This window comes from Psittacula echo (assembly GCF_963264785.1).
Source record: "Psittacula echo genome assembly, chromosome: 13".
Classification (NCBI taxonomy): Eukaryota; Metazoa; Chordata; class Aves; order Psittaciformes; family Psittacidae; genus Psittacula; species Psittacula echo.
In genome coordinates, this window is record NC_137749.1 from 2,475,774 (window position 1) to 2,488,580 (window position 12,807).

General features: G+C 43.2%; 1 protein-coding gene across 3 annotated transcripts in view; it reads right to left on the reverse strand.

Annotated features, from left to right (window-relative positions):
• MLXIP (MLX interacting protein) overlaps nt 1–12,807 on the reverse strand; it is a 49,289-nt gene that overhangs the window by 25,837 nt on the left and 10,645 nt on the right. The window lies entirely within an intron of this gene.

Sequence of the window (12,807 nt, forward strand, 5' to 3'; positions counted from 1 at the left end):
ACAATGTTGGGAGGTGGGAGATGGACAGAAAATGGAAGAACAACAGGGACTCCAGTAAGCACTGTTTAAATACAAACTACCCAGCCCTTAAAACACACCTTTATGAATCATTAATCCACATTACTGGCAGAGCAGAGGAAGTAGGAAATATTCATTACACTGTAAATTTCAAGTCACACATTAAAGTATAGGTATAAGTGCCTATCCCAGGTTCCCTCTTGGGTTTTATGGGTTTAGCCATACATCTTCCTAGTTCTCATCCCCTCACGCTGCTTGTGCATCCTTGTTACAATGGAAGCAATTCAAATACCAGCAATTCAAAGCACAATCAACACCACAGGCAAAGGCAACACGAGCATCAGGTCAAGGTTAAGGTCTCCTGTACTCGAAAGCACACAAACGAGTGACAGGAGGAGCAATGTCACCTTCAAACACTTTGCCCTCCTGGAAAACATCACCAAGCACCCGGTCGATTGGGAGTGACTTGGACCATGAACTGCAGTGGCACAAGAGAGACATGCACTAGAACTGGCCTGTGCCAGGGCACTGTGTATTTGCTATCACGCGTTCAGTACAAACGTACCCAAAGAGCTGAATTATTCTTCCTTTAAAGTCCTTGCTTTACACTTAGCTCTAAAACCACAGTGAGAACAGGAGGCACATCCTGCAGAAGTGCCAGGCATTTCCCTTGGCTTGCCCAAGGCCACGCAGAGGCCAGAAGCTGGAGAACTGCTGATCCCCAGTTTCCTGCTCGCTCTGGGAAACCTGATAGCAGCTCTGTTTGAAGAAAACTTGAAATAAACCTTGCAATACTATAAACAAGTCCTCACAGCCTACACAAAAGATGCCAGAATGCCAGAGCTGCCAAAAGTAGGATACTAAACCATCACTTTCTTCAAGTACTTGGCTCATCATTCCTTTCTCTCTTGCTAGCATCACTGCTGCTGTTACTACTTAAGTATTCCCAGAACTGTGACAGTAACAGATGGGCAAATACCAGACCTTAGCCAAGTGGCAGGTAAAAAAAAGCCAGTTCTGCTCTTTCACTTTTACTGCTGTGTATAATACCAGTTGTAGCAATAGATTAAACCACCATCAGGTGAGCTGTTGCCTGATAGCTAAAAGATTCCCAAAATCCCACCTGTATGTTTCAAGGCTCTTTCAGTTTATGGGAAGATCCCCAAATAAAGTCTTTTATCTCACTGTCCCCCAGCTGCTGGGGTAGGGCAGACAGTGGATCTCCACCTGCCAACCATCTCATCACCTGCCCTGCTCTGCCTCTAAACCATCACATACTTTGTCTTATCATTCCTTCTAAACCCAGATTAAAGCACATCTTTTCCTATTTCTCATACGTACATTAACAGTTCAGAGACAGATTAACAGGCTGATACATCACCAACACTGACAAAACAGCCACATGCCTTTGACTAAGAAGTTCATCTCTTCATAGCTGTGTTGCTGCCTAGTTTGCCAAAGCAACAAAACTCGAACAGTCTCCGCTCAGAATAAAAAGAACAAACCTAAAATGAATTGTAATGAATTCTTGTAAAATCCTTCAAGCAGCCAATTCAAAGTGGCATTAAAACACACACAGTTTAAACCATTTTCTATTACATTCTTACAAAAAGCTAAACAAAAGTAGTCCATCAAAAGAAGGAAGTGATTAAGAACCTATTCTTAAAATAATTATTATTTCTAGTTCCCACGGGAGCAAAGCACAAGTCCAGCTCGAGGTCAGAAGCGAAATGAATTTAGCCTCAGTGGAGAGGAATCATCATGAAGCTGACAACACTATTTAGACACTATTCCAAATTCCAAAGTCAATTACTTTGCACAACTGTGCCCGAGAGCAGCTGCAAACTGAAAGCCAGCTTCAGGTTTTAAAGCAGCAAAACAACAACAGGAAAAACCCACATGGAGAGATCCACTGGCTGCTGCTCCTGCCAGCTGTGTGTCCCCTAGGACCATGCTGACTCCTACCAGAAATGCAAAGCAACTCCATGAGCACGCTTTGAGCTGGTCACAATGTACCTGTGAGCATGTCAGTGCACACAGAGTCCTGGCTCCATCCACAACAGCTGCTGCTACTCCTCTGCAGGAGGGCTGCTTCCAAAGACAGCAGGAAGGGAGCATCCCAAAGGAGGCTTGGACCAAACGCTGCATGGTACAAGCTGGTACAGCTGCATCCACACCAACCAGCAGCATGTCCTAGAGGATACTGGTGCTTCACAGACAGTGCCCAAGGGAAGGAATTAGGCTCTCAGTTGCATTCTGCAGGGTTGTTGCTACTCAGGATGCACTGGCTCAATGATGAAGGAATATGTGACTTTTATATCTTCACCACTATCAAACGCAGATCAAATCAAAGTGGCTGAAAACTATCTGGTGGATAATGTGCAGTACATTCCAGCAGCTCAGCTCAGTCTCCTATGTAGGAATCTCCACCTTCTGAGACCAAATGTCCTCAAGTGATTTGATCACAGCAAGCAAACTAAAAAAGCTGTCGCTGAAGAGCCAACAGAGCTGGAATTCCCCTTGGACACAGAGGCCCTGACGTGCTTTGGAGGAGTCACAGTGTTTTTAGAACAGAAGCTGCAGACAAACCAGGCTTGCCAATTCCATATGCTCCAGCTTTCACCCTGAGTCCTGAATATGCCAAGAGAGGCTGGAGTCCATTCCCAAGCATTTCATATGCTTTTTCCCAGCTCAGGAACTACCTCAGGCAATGGAGATCCCAGCAGGCAGACAGACAACACAGCACTGATCTGTCGAAGTAACACAACTCTCTCCACTGTTCAAATTCCACTGAAAGCAGTTGAGGTTTAAAAGCTGATTCTTTTCAACACAAGTGATTTTCAATCAACTGAAAGGTCACTAGGGCAGACGTACATATTCTGACATAGTAAAAACCAGATTATACCCTGGTAATGTCCATTTTTTGCATCCAACAACCTTGTTTTCTTCTCTGTCGATAACACCCAGTTAAAGAATGATTCTAGTGGATATTTTAGTGATGCTTTTGACTCAGCAGGGACAAGGCAAATGGGTGACCTTCTTCCTTAACAGGCACAGGGCACATGAGATGCCATTCACAGCTGTTAGGATGACTTCAAATTTAAACCAATAGCTCCCTGTAACACTGAAAAATCACTTCCAGCATCAGTAGCAGCATGATCAAGTTCCGACATGACTCACAACAGAAGACTGCCCTGTTCTCCTCCCTTAAATCAGAGGATTTTAAGATGGACTTCAGTCTACGTAGAAGCAGATGACACAACCGCCCTCCGTCTTTGGACAGAAATGGTCATTTATGTGTGTGCAAACCCAGAAGTTTGGCTGGTTTCTTTGTTCATTACTAACTATTATTAAGGAACACCAGCATTGTAAGAATCATTCATTTCGCTAAGAGCACTGAAGGAGCAGAGAAAGAGTTTTAAATATTAAGATAAATGCCACCCAAAACAAGACAACCACAGAAGGCTCATCTGGTAGCCTTTATAACCTCCATTTAATAGGTGGTTTGAATAGAAACTGTAGAGTATAGCATGGTAGAACTTAGCTTAATAGAGCATTTGAGCTTTGTAACGAAATGTGTTTCTGATTCAACTTCAGTTCCCCAGTTTTTACCTACCTCAGAAACACTCTAAACAGTACCATAGCGTTGTGTTTCAAACCCTTCTCTAATAGGAGACAATAGGGAACACTTTGCTGTAAATAAGAGTCTGAAAAGTCCCCTTCTCCCATTCAGAACCAAAACTCAAAGTTCATTCTCCACACCATGACATGTCAATGTTGCTGAGCAAGGCATTTCAGCTGGCAAGCTGGAGTGAACTAAATGCTGCACAAAAGAAGAGGTCTCTAAAATACTCTGAGAGAAGAAATTCAGGATCTCTTGCTTGAAAAGAAGTAACAGTGAGACTGAATGATACAGCCATGACTGTGAAGTGTGTGAGTGACAGCACTAGAAGTGAGACAGATTTTTTTGACATGCCGCCATACTCCGCATGTAAACCCCTCATTTCCACCCTCCTCTCATCTTTCACTTGTTTTGCTATGTAGGGACAAGGAAAATCCCTGGCTAGAGTTGGCCCTCTAGCTCAGGAGGAGTTATTTTTTCTCTTGCAGACAGATAGCACCTGGCCTAGAGCTATCGTACATGGAACTAAACACAAACCTTTGAGCACTGCGGCTCAGATTCCACAGGCCTGACCCTGCTGCCCAAATATATATTCCCAGGAAAGATATCTTGAAAAGCCACTACTGCAGAGCTGCAGGAATCACTTACACAGAACACAGGGTCTTGTGGACCATAGCTGTAAGCAAGTTAGTTTGTTTCCAATCTGAATTTGGTAAATTCAGTTTACAGGAATGAGCTACAGAAACACACTGCATTTTCCTGTTTCGTTAACAGATTCCCACTGCCCTTGTGCTACAAGACGTCTTTTTTGCCTTGTTCTGCCTAAAAATCCACTTTCTCTGTGGCCCTGCACCCCAATTCCTTCCTGTCCATGATCATGCAACCTTTTCAGGTAGACTAAGATTCTTCTTTTCATTGCAGGTGATGAGAATTAGGCTCTTCATTTAAGCAACAGAAACCCTCTGATTTGATATTACAGTAGCTGAAGAGATCAGCTTTTCCAGCAACATAGAAAAGGAAGGTTTTGGCTTCTCCCCAGCATTTCTTTTTTGAAGGCGTGGTTTTAGTTTGTTTTTTTCATCTCCAATCTGTTTTGCTGGGGAGTTGGGCCTGTCAGCTCAGCTCTCCAAGAGCCAAAACTAACAGTATTTCCCCAAACAAAGGTTCATTCAGAGATTCAGATTATAGGCTTTGTGTGCTAGAGGGAAGAGGCAGCAAGTGAAACAAAAACATTGCCACACTGCGTGAATGTGTGTAGGACCTGCGAGGAGGCCACACTTTAGCATTTTACTATTCATACCTACATAGCTAATCCCAGCTGCAGCCCTAGGATACTAATCTCAGAGAGAGCTCATTTTAAAAGCACGCATTAGGGCAGCTCATTTGCTGGGTTAGCTTCTTCATCCTCCTTACCTGAAATCCTCCTGCACCAGTAGGCTCCGGGTTTGTAGGAGGATGTTGTATTATATACCCACACTCCATAAATTACAGTAGGGAGCTTTGTGCTGAAGTTACACAAACATTTTAAAACAACCAAACCCTCCCAATTGTTTGTTTCATCTGCTAAAAATTAACACTTCAATCTTGAAGACAGACAGCAGAAAGGACATTCTTCCTCTATCATGCACATTATATATTAAGGAGTGTTAGAAAAATGCAAAGTTATCCATGGGCGTATTGGAAGTGCAACACTTGCCAAGGAACATGTTATCTAGACTGATTTGAGCCAGGAAGGCTGAGGTATGTATGCTCCTCCTGGAAAGGAAGGGAAAAGTGGATCAGTCACAAAGCCGAAGCAAACATTCCTGCCCCAACGAATGTACTGTAAACCTTCACTTGTTTCTTTGACAAACTGAACGTTATTTTAAGCAAAGGTTGGAAGTTGAACTTCATCTACATAAATGAAGGCTCACAGTGGCTGATAAAGACCATGGCTGCAAATGGAGCCAGTAAGCGTTGTGGCACGCTGAGCACTGCTGTGGCTTGTACCAGCAGCCCTGTGCTTTGCCAAGCACAGGTACTGCAGCCACCTCAGAGAGCAGCAAGAGTTGAAACACTCATGTTTTGAGATTATGATCACATTCACACTGACAGCTTTTCACACCACCATTACATCAATCAAGGAAAGGACTTTAGTGCTATAGTTTTAGCCAAACGTAATGTGACCAAGATCTGCTCTATGAAGAGGAACCTGGCAGGCAGCTGGGAAGAACCACTGGAGAAATGCCATCATTGTGAACATCATCAGTGGTTAAAATCTTGCAATTCAGAGTTACAAACCTTTTGCAGCAACGCAGGCTTGTTACTTACAAAATAAACTGCACAGGAAATTGTTCTGATTTTTGTTTAAATAAACACTGCAACACAAAGTTTCTATTCTGGTACAAAATGCTAAGAGGCACAATCTGTCAGTTATTTTCCTGGCAGATCAGATGAAGACATGCGAAGCATAGAAACTGCGATAATCCTCACTGTGTAAGTACTCAGTTAAAAAAAGTAAGTTCCTTTGAGGTAGGAACAAGTGGTTTAAGGATGGGCTTGTCCCTATGCTGTGTAAGTTTAGCACATACTCTGTAAAGGGGAATTCAAATCTCATTTGAAATGAACACCAACACGTGTAATATTGAATTAAATCCTACATAAAAGGAAAGCCATGGTAGTCTACAATCACTACAAAAGGCAGGAAGAATTTATATGTAGGTATCTTTGCACTTTTCTTATTATGAAAAGCCTTTAATACAGGCTCACAAGTAATCTGTCCATATCCTAAGCCACCCTCTACAGAATAAATAGTAGGCAGCACACCCTGAATATTCAGCATGTTCACTGGGGGCCTCTCATGCTGTTTGCTTTTCAGTGCTCATACCTCCATTTGTACATTATTACTTAACAAATTCCTCTGAAACTTTTCTATGGTGTTTTCACCCTCACTGTGCAGGTGGGAAACCGAGGCACAGACCTGTAACATTTCATTATCCACTTCTCTGATCTGGCCAATGTGAGATGACAATGCCTGCATTCACTTGCAAAACTGCCTCCAGCTCCCTCTCCTGATGTCTCCCCAATGCCAGATACATCTCCATCTAGGCTTCAACCACCTCTATGTTACATTCTGCTTCAGCTTTACTAGTGGAACAGACTAAACCACTTTGAACAACTCATCCGAAACACATAGGCTCAGACATGGGAAAGTTCAGGTCAGTTAAAACAACCAAAAGTAGTTACACAGTAGGGATTAGTGGGCAGCTTTAAGAACAGGCAGTGCTATCGGTGTTGCCTACAGTAATTGCTGGGTAACAGGGTGGGAAGACAATTCTTTTTCATGTTCTCTGCAGTGTAGCTTGATGTTCATGTTTTAAAGCACTCACCCTTGTAAAAAACCAGCCATGTTATCTCTGCATTTAAAGCAGTAAGCATGAAACCCACTTACTAAATGCCAAGCAGCTGTTCTCCGCCTGCAAGCTGCAAGCCAAGTATTGAAGTTGTGCTACTAGAGATGCAAAACTTCAAAACCAAACCCCTCTCCTATTCCCCTCCTCCTTGAACCTTGCAAGGTTGTGCCCCGGGCCAGAATGACCAGATGATGAGAATTCAACATCATTCACAAAGTTGTCAAAACTGTTTTTAACACAACCAGCTTAAGAACTTTCATGTAAGGAACACTCGCTCCCGTCTCTGCCCAAAAGGAGCACAAGACAAACATCAGCTTACCACAGCTTGTGACTTTGTAATATGGAATGGTGCACCAGTAACTAACCCTGTGATCAGCAGCAGTGAGGGCTGTGAGTTACCAGATCTCTGCTGCATCATCTTTACCAGTAACTTTCTTTTCAGCTCCCTCCCTGCTGCACACTTCCCTTTTAGAAAACAGCCACTGCACACAATGCACTCCTCCTCTCCATCATGTCCTTCTCTTCATCTCACCTCTCTGCCACTCAAACAAAGGTTAGAAGATTTTGGTGAGCCAAAGAGAACATGTATCTAACCATGCTGTAAGTGGCATCAGAGGGATATGACGATCAGTTCTATAAAATCTCTGCTAGAAGGTAAAGAAATTTCCTACTGCTATAAACTGTTGTGATGATGAACACGTGAGTTATTTTGTTGATGCATTTATCAATACATCAGATCAATGCATTTGTTTTTTCTTGGTTTTGAAGTGTTTCCTGTGCTCTTTCATGCATGGTGAAAAGGAAGACGTGTCATTTTTAGAGCAGTTGCAGTATAAAGGGAGCTGATCCTCCTCGCTTATTTCACAGTCTCTTGAAATTTCACACTCCTTCCTAAAACTTGGTTTCTGCCACTGGTTTTTCACCAACCTTCTCAGATCCGAATATTCGTTACATAGGGCTGTTTTCCAATGCAGATGATCAGAAACTGATACCACCAGCGCATCTTCCTTCTCCTTTAAAAGGATGTTGGCAAGGACTCTTGTACAGAGAGCTACAAACAAGTTGGGATCCTTTTGAATGTTAGGCCTTAGCCTAAATTAAACTGATCGAGATTTGATGATCTGGGACCTTGTTTTAAGCACTTAAATTATGGCTCAAAGACTTCTGACACACAGAGCTTCTGAAAAAACCCAAACAAACCCTATCAGCATTGCTGATCAGCACAGCTCTCTGAGCAGCACACATACCAACAGAAACCCAGAGCTGTTTACCACACTAAACAGGCAGAGAAACCTGAAACGGGCACTTCTGCCACAGAGGATAGTGTAACACTCTCTGTACAGCATTACAATCCTATAAATACACTGCAAGACTTCAGGGGTCTTATCCTGAAAGCAACTGAAGTGTTTTAAAAAGAGGTGCTCCCCAGCTTTCCCCTTGTGGCACAAAGCTTTCACACCAGCTGTCTGCAGCATGAAGAACACCAGATCTAATACCAAGTTCAGTTACTAAAGACTCAAGACTGCAACAGCACAAACAGTTTATTCAAAGTTTACATAAAGGCCGAACCAGAAACAAAAGGCAGAAGCAGACTAAAGGCACTTCTGTGTTATTACTAAGGCTACTGAAAGATCAAAACCAAAATCCCATTGAAAGGTAACATAGGGAGAAAACCCCTTAAAATAAACCAGATTGGAATGGGGCAAAATAGAAGTTTAAATAGATAAATAAAAGCACTTCTAGAAGGCCACACACATCTCACAGGGAAAGTCTCTACTTAGAGTTTTGTAGGATCAAAGTGCAAACAAATGCTTTGACAATGCCTTCACCAAGCCCAGCCCTTCAATCAGAGGTGAGCATCACACAGACCTGTGTGAAGCAGCATTTCCTCCTGCCCCAGCTACAGGAGTAGTCACATCTCCCAGCATGACAGAGAAACTCCCTGGGATGTACCAGCCAAGGACCACAGCTTCCCTGGAAGGCTGAACATTCAGAGAATGAGTAGTGGAAAACATACCTTCACTGCTGGTCATCAGCTCAAACAGGAGCTGTGGGACTTATATACAGCACTGCAGGAAAGGCAGTATGAGTGATTCTTCATTAACTGGGACACAGGGCCAGGGGGAAGCATGCTAATGCTGGTGACACAATCCTCACCACACTGGTGCTGGATGGCTTTTGTTGCCTACTTAGGCTTGGACAGACCAACAGGGATGACTGGTTCCCATACACCGATGGAGAGATGATCAGCCCTGTCCTTAGGAAAGCAGCCCCAGTCAGGCTGAAGAGTAGAGTTTGTTACTTTATAAGGCTGGTTGTGGTCATTATGCTCACCACAGCTCAGGGCATTGATGAATGTTTCCTAGCAGCTAACTTTATAAAGCAGTATTTAACATCATTATATGCAGTGAATTTCCAAGAAAAGTCTTGGTTTATTGCAATATAAATTTATAAAGTCATTCTTTGGTCACAGTAACTACCATGCTTAAACACCTACCAGCAAACCAGTTCAGACTTACCCCCTTCCCTTAGTAAGAGCACATTTTCAAATGGACCATGATGGTTTATGTCCCAAACAAGTGGTGACTTCCCAAGTAAAACACAGGAGAGTATCAGCAAGTTCCTGACTCTTACTAAAAGCAAAACACACCATCACTAAATGACCCTCGCACAAGTCTCTTCTCTGGACCAAGTTTTTCCTACATGCCCAATCACCCTAAATCAGCCTCAACCTTCACTTTGTAGAGTCCCTTAGAGCACTCAAAAGTAAAGAACATTTCTTACACATTTATTGCTACAGAGAAGCAATGTCTCTAAACTTCCTCTGCTCTGCCTCCCTGCTTTAGAAAGCCTGCTGTATCCCCACAGCCTCTAATCACCACATGCAGAGGGCAGACCCCAAACCTACTAATGTGCTAATAAAAACTGCTAATAAAAATTTTAGGCTCCTTAAGCTCCGCTAAGATTTTTACTGGTTATTAGTGTTCTCCTTGTATGAGTGGATACTGAAAACAGATGGGATCCATGCTGTGCTCCTAAACAACAGCCTTCACAGACCAAAACTTTATTAGAAACAGTCATGAATTGGCTTTTACTGCAGATTTCTGTGCTTATAGTTGCAGAGTCTCTAAGTTGAGCTGTGCTTTTCAGTAACAGTTGGCTGATTTGATAAAGTAAATGAGCAAAATCTAATCACACAGTTCCTATGAAGGGTTAATTATTTCATACAGCAAGAGAGACAAATCAGAATGTACGAATGCCTCTTGTTCCTGTGCAGTTTGATTACAGATTACCCCTTCGTCACAGGAGGAATGACTCAGATCAGTGTCACTCAAGTCACAAACATATATCTCAGCTTTCACAATACAGAGGAATATCCAGTACCTTCAGGCAGATGATGAGGGAAGGCAGCAGCACAGAATGAAGCTGATCACAGAAAGCAGCCATGCAGCAACACAAACTGGGCTTATCTGCAGCTTCCAGAGACCAAATGCCACTGACATGTATTGTCCTGTGCTGCCCTGAAGAAAACAAGTTTCTATACCAAGCAAAATCCATAAAATGAGTGCACTCTGAAGCCGTAATTTTTGTAAGACAAAAGACAAGTCTCTCATTTAGAAAGAAAGGTTAGCAAACAGTGCAAGTGCTGCCTGGAATTTTTTCCACAGCTGATAGTAGAACACTGCCTGGTTCACTCCAATACTTGGCACCAGACCCTGCCTGCTCTGTAAGAACACCAATATGGGTTGGACCAAAGGTCCAGCTTGCCCAGTGCTCTGCCCCCAGCACTGGACACAAGCAGGTGCTTGGGAACAGAGAGAACAGGATGTCTAAGCATGTTTGTATGATGCTCCCATATGATGCTCCCAACAACCAGCCCCCAACAGCCCCTCTCAACTGTAAAGGGAAATGGTATTAACTATTACATTCACTCACTGCCTGAAAGAGAATAGGAAGAACTACATTGTTTCTTCTTTTGCTGCATTTATAGACACTTCCCACTCCCCACCCCTTACCTGGGTGAATTGCACATGCATATTGCTCTGGCTGGTCTCTGCTTTGAAAAGGTTTTTGATAGAGAACAGCCACTGTGGTGACTACTGCAGCAACTCAGATACCCCAGCTTTCGGGAGCTTCAGGCTCTTGGCTATTTTGCAGTCTTTGCTTTCTATTTTCAACACGTTTTAGGTGTCACACATGGTTGCTAATCACCTGAATTAAGTGCAGTTTCCTTCTTGAGGTTATCTGGATCTTTGATTGAGTCAGTTCTCCCATCCCAAATCTAGTTCATTTGAAATAAGCTGACAACATGCAAAGAACTTCTCAGGCTCTGTAGCAGATCAAATTATTTCAGAACCATATCCAAATCCTTTAACTTAGTCCTTCCTTGCTGAAAGTTCCATATCCTCAAATGCAGAAAAGTCATTTCTCTGTGTGTATTCCTAGGCCACTAACCTTCTCCAGCCTTCCTCTCAGTTTTCTTTCTCAAAAGCTGTGTTATAAAGGCCAAAAGCAAGTAGACTGCTCCTTTTCACTGCTTCATGCTTTTGACATCTGACATGCCATCACCGGATTTTCCACTCAAGTTCTCTCAACTTCAGTCCTGTCAGGGACAGACAGAGAGCTGGACTAAGCTCAGGTATCTGTGCAGATATTAATACGCAGGAGTTTGACTGTATATAGGGAAACATTTATACCTTCTTTGGACACTATACAGAATGAGCTAACATGAAAAGCACCACATGTAACATCCAAACCTTTATGTGCTGCTGACAAACAAATTTCAGAGCCCATTCCTAAATCCACAACACAGCTTAGCAGGATCAGAATGTGCTCCCTCTCATTCAAATACCACAAGCTCTCCCAGTGCAGGCAGTTGTTACTCTAAGTTCTATCAGCAGAGCTTGACTTGCCATGGATAAACAACAGCTACAGCTTCTGCACAAACAGTCAGAAATTCAGCAGATGAGCAGAGACCAACCATCCGAGAAAACAGCACATGATCTCATTCTTTGCTCTGGGAATGGTAGCAGCAGATAATATCCGTATCCACTGGCTGGCAGATCAGGAATGCACCAAGAAATTCCACTGGCCTCTTCCTGGTTGGCACTCTAACAGCTGCCAGGCCACAGCCCAGGTATTTTCCTTTTAACTTTCTGTTTAATGTTCCCTTTCACATGCATGCCTTTCCTTTTTTACCTTGTCAATCACTTCTGCTGCTGACACACTGCAAAGTAACGGTTTCCAACAACACAGCCTACATCAAGGGTCATACCACAGCACCAAAACCAAAAGCCTGCATAAGAAGACAATGAAGAGCAGTCATGGATTTCAAAGAATCGCAAAGAACTACGAAGCTCCTCCGCAACTCGTGAGCCATTTGGTCCCTGTCCCTTTGGGAACAGTGTCAATAATGAAGACAGTAAAGAGATTTAACAGCAGCCTAAAATCCGGATGCAAGATGCAGCAAAAAGAACTTAGCAGAATAGCCTGTGATGGCTCACACACATATTCACATGAATGTACAGCTGTTAGATAGGAAATAAGCACAGTGGGCCTCAGTTATTTTTAGGTCTGTTGTGAAACCCCAATGTCACTTCATTCCAGCTGCTCCAAAGATACACAACCACCATCACACAGGCCTGAGTTCTGATGGTCTGAGCCTAACCCATGCCCTACACTAGAATCTCTCTGGCGAGGTGACCAAGCCCCTGGCAGACAGGGTGATGTGGACAAGGAGAGTGTTCTGCACAACCAGCTCACGTGGGGATGTGC